A 5,273-nucleotide genomic window follows, 5' to 3' on the forward strand; every position below is an offset into this window, starting at 1 on the left:
TCATTACTTAGTCCCACTGCATCGCATAGGATCACACAGAGCTGCAGAACAGCTGCAGGTCCACTAGCATCTGCCATTTTCAGGCACAACGGACAATAGCCGAAATGGGCCTCAAGATGTTGCTTTTACTCTTACAGCTACTGACATGTCTTGAGTTTGAACATGGTCAGTGTAAAACTCGAGGGAAATATTGACAGAACAGCGTGGGGGTAAAACCCAGCTGGACAGATACAGATTGTGACAGAATAAGTTCCTCCTTTGAGAGTATAAAACAACAACAATGTTCCTTCAGCATAAGCGTGGCTGTGCACTATCAAGCGGTGGCACAGTACATCCAGGGTGAGCCAGTGGATTCTAAACAAGATCAGATCAAAGTGTGAAGATGGCTGAGGGGAAATGAGGCTGTGCATACAGCAATACAGAAAAAAGAAGTAGAGAAAAGAGCAAATGGGGGTTAAACATACAACATGATAGAACAAGTAAGAAGTGGACTAATGAAAGTATGAACAAAGAAATGGATTACGGATGTGGAAAATAGTATTTCAGTAGAACATAATGAGGCAAAGACAAAACCAATTAAAATATGTACAATATAAGAATATGGCATACAATATGAAATAAGTGAAAAATATTACAATATACATGCAATATATAACCAATGAGAATAAGAAGAAAACTAGCAGCTGATATACCGGATGTGCAAAGAAAATTGCTTCAGAGTGCTATTAAATGTCATGGCAATTCATGCTAGATGCAATTGAATGGCATAATGCATGTAAACACATTCATATTTATTTGCCACTTGTGCATTGAGAAACCTGTTTGTGGATTTTGGCTCCATGTTGAATAAGTTTAAACCGTTAAGATCACAGCCAGCCTTGTCTTTAGAAGTTGGGAAACTGTTATATTAACTGACTCTACCTGCCACCTCCTTGCTGATGCTGCAGGCAGCAGTTTGCCTCTTGCTGCAGAGGAGATGTAACAGACTGGGACAAGGAGCATCTGAACTTTCTGTTGAAGGACTTTGACAATGCAGCAAGAGAGGTGCTTTGGAGATTAGTCTCAAATGCCCGACACAGGTCTGCTGCTGTCACCTGCTGAAGATCTAGACCGGGCCAGGTGTGCTGAGGCCTGCTGTCACCTGCTGAAGATCTAGACCGGGCCGGGTGTGCTGAGGCCTGCTGTCACCTGCTAAAGATCTAGACCGGGCCGGGTGTGCTGAGGCCTGCTGTCATCTGCTGAAGATCTAGACCGGGCCAGGTGTGCTGAGGCCTGTTGTCACCTGCTGAAGATCTAGACCGGGCCGGGTGTGCTGAGGCCTGCTGTCACCTGCTGAAGATCTAGACCGGGCAGAGTGTGCTGAGGCCTGCTGTCACCTGCTGAAGATCTAGACCGGGCCGGGTGTGCTGAGGCCTGCTGTCACCTGCTGAAGATCTAGACCGCGCAGAGTGTGCTGAGGCCTGCTGTCACCTGCTGAAGATCTAGACCGGGCCAGGTGTGCTGAGGCCTGCTGTCACCTGCTGAAGATCTAGACCGGGCCAGGTGTGCTGAGTCCTGTTGTCACCTGCTGAAGATCTAGACCGGGCCGGGTGTGCTGAGGCCTGCTGTCACCTGCTGAAGATCTAGACCGGGCAAAGTGTGCTGAGGCCCAGTTCTCCATTTGCAGGAACACCTGCAGGTTTGCTTTGGTTGCTGTTACTGTTTCTCCAGCAGTCATTTTCTTCTGGTACTGACACTTTGTTTCTACTTATAGATGAAATGTATCTCGTTTCGAATTACAAATATTCAGCATTTTTCTTTAATAAAGAAAGCACTTTTTTAAGAGGGTGACAGCTCAATGTTCCTGAACAAATGAACACCGACCTATTGTCTTACAGAAAGTTAAAAACTGTTCATAGGGCATTTGATGCCGTCTGGCCGAGGAGTCTGATTGGGTCACAACACTTTGATGATAAAAACAACCTGGAAACGATAACCTCGGCACAGTTACATGACAGGAAGAGAAATAGAGGAAACAATCGAAGAGACGGTGAACACATCCATTCACTGCTGTTATTTCTATCTATCGCATCCATGATCGCATCACTCGTCCCCATTATTTTACTTGAAAAAATAAGTTTGGAGATGCATTTTACATTTAAAAACTATCATCTGTGCCAGAAGAAGTAACATAGCCTTTTTAATGCTAAAATGCAAAACTACCTCCTTCAGAAGTAAGACAGCAAATCCAAATTTTAACACACACATGAATTAATTCAATCTGACAAAAACTCAAGAAACTGTGATATTGAGTGGACACATGCTGTCTGAACATGAAGTCCTGCTGTTTGGTTTTCCAGACTATTGCATAATCTAGCCTCAAAATTAAAGAGCATTTGGAAGCAACACCGATGTGAGGCGGAGAACGTGTGCATATGAGAAATCTGTCTGTAACTTTCTAGTCTTAAAAAGCCATTTTTGTTCAACATCTTAAGACGCTGTGAAATGAAGAGACAGAACAGATAGTCAGGATGCATTGTGGTCAGACAGAGACAGAACAGATAGTCAGGATGCATTGTGGTCAGACAGAGTGGCAGGCTGAGTTTCTTTGTCTAAACTCAGTGATAGCGAGCACACTCAATCCAATGAGCGATCTTAGGTGCAGGGCCAACAAGAACTGAATAAAATAATGAACAGGCCAGCACACTAAGATGTCCTTTCAAAAGTTTCATATTAAATCATCTGGGACGACCATAGGCGGAGTTTGACTTTTAGCTTTGGGGGGGCCACTTCTGTAGGAGTCAGACAATTTGTTTTACATTTGAAATTTTGCCCGTTTGCAGCCAGATTTAGAGGAATATCTAATTTTAAGGCTGGCATCATCATGGTCTCTGTCTAATTATTGTTTAATAAGTATAAGAATGGAAATATAAGAAATATTAGAATATGAGTAGAATTACAGAACCTTAATACTCATTATTGTATGTTTAGTAATGTAATGTATATTATATAGCGCTTCACTGTTCACTGTTGCTTTTGACTGTGCTCAAAGACACTACAGGATAAAACAACTTTAATAAAGAGAGAAAATATTAAAATAGATAAGAGAGGGTTTTGAAGGCTTTTTTGGAAAGATGACATAATGAGTATGAAAGACAATGAGTTTTGGCCTGTCAGATTTGACTGGGGAGGGCACAAGGGTGTAGGCCGGGTCCCCTTTAGTGAAGCCATTGCATGTTAGATCGCCGCTCTGGCAGCAGGTGCCAGTATAGGTCACAAGGCCCGCCTCCCCATGTTAGTGGATGGGGAAATGGACAACCGAAATAATCACAGTACACGTCAGATAATTTTTTTCCAAAGGTGGTTTGTATCATTTTAGATAGTTATTATCATGCTAATGCCTGTGCAAGTGGTCATTTTTCTGATCAGTTTGTTTTTAAGTAGTTATTTGACATATAAAAAGGGATGATTGACAGCTGTGGCAGCCAGTCTCAAGCCGTCATTGGCTGGACAGGCTCTTCATATTATAGAGCTAGCATTCGTTTTACATAGACAAGACACAGTGCTGCTTTGATCTGTTGTACCAGACATATCGATGGACCGCAATAAAAAGGACATTGTTTTGAGAAAGGTGCACGAGGAAGTAACGTTGGTTGGGGACTGAAGTAGTAAGTTCAGAAAATATGTGTTTTATTAGTTACTCCAGCTACGTTATCGGTTATTTTAATACACAATGGTTTTAATGGACGCAGGCTAGCATATAGCTGCTTGTGGTAACCGGATGTTTTGCATTATTTGTCGGCTCAATATTACTATAACCAAACAACCGATAACGATAGCTGGAATAACACAATAATAGAGACATATTTTCAGAACGTACCAGGTTTTCCAACTGCCTGCATATGCCAGGAAATGTGTTTTATAATGTTAACTCAACCACCAACACAACCACCAGCCATTAGCTAATCGCTAACGGGTTAGTGTTAGCTTATACAGACACTGGAGGTTTTATTTTTGGTAGTAAGGCAATAAACGTTTTTATATAGATATCTCAGGGAGGTGCTTTGACTGTGGGGATGTTCGTTCTTCACAAGCTCCCCTCTTAGCTGTTGTAAGGATATACAAAGAGACCAGGCAGCCTGGCTAACGCACTGGGCTAACGTTACCACTGAGCTATATTAACACGTTGAGTGCCAAGGACGAGATATCTCGTCTTACATAATCCAACCGTTGAGTGCCAAAGACGAGATATCTCGTCTTACATTAAAAAAAAAAAAAATTTGACGGTGGGACATCAATCAACCCCTTTTACATCTTCTATACCACTATTGGAGGAAGAGAATGTGTATAATCTATTTTACCGACCACTAAGTGGCGACAGTTCTCTCCAGACAGAGAGAAAGCCGAGCAAAAAACAGCCACGGGTTTGCTGGAGAAAGCCATTCTAATTTTCAAGGAAATAGCTGGGCGAAAACTCTTTCGATTTCACACACACACACACACACACACACACACACACACACACACACACACACGCGCGCGCGCGCGCACACACACACACTCGAGTACCTTTGCGCATAAATAAGACCAGAATCGCAAAAGCTTCTTCAAAGCTCTCAGCCGACACCTCAAGAAACGAACGAGCCGGTTTTACAGTAAGCCAGACTGCCCGAGAGCCGCCAGCAGCAGCAGCCCAGAGGAGCAGCAGCAGCAGCAGCAGCAGCAGAGCGGAGTAGGCTGCCTCAAGATTGGAAGAAGGGGATCGCGAAGGAATTTCTCTCCCGTGTCTAACCCCCCCCCCCTCGCCTCTCCTCTCCTCTTCCCCGCTCCTGCGATTCCGTTCTCTTTTTTTGGGATCTGTGAGGCAACAGAAACTCGCCTGTGACAAAACACTGCAAAGCCACACCTACGGAGGGAGGAGTTTGGACACACACACACACACACACACACACACACACACACACACACACACACACACACACACACACACACACACACACAAAACAGTATACAGACTTGCCCAAGGGCACCCATAATCACAGGCACGTGAGGTGGTTCTAAAAATCCATTTATCTCAAAACTCTCTGAAAATCTCTGAAACCATGCTGTACTCAACGGCTAATATCTACATAACTACTAACTCTACAAACGAACTCTTTTAGACAGAGAAAGCACACATTCTATTAGTTCTTTTTAGATGATTGGTGTTCACGAAGTCTTAACAGAAAAGAATCCTCGGCTCTTGTAAAATGAGCCAGAATCCTCAAAAAAAACCTGGCACAACTTACCTACAG

The sequence above is a fragment of the Poromitra crassiceps genome (assembly GCF_964638095.1).
Source record: "Poromitra crassiceps genome assembly, chromosome: 1".
Taxonomy (NCBI): Eukaryota; Metazoa; Chordata; class Actinopteri; order Beryciformes; family Melamphaidae; genus Poromitra; species Poromitra crassiceps.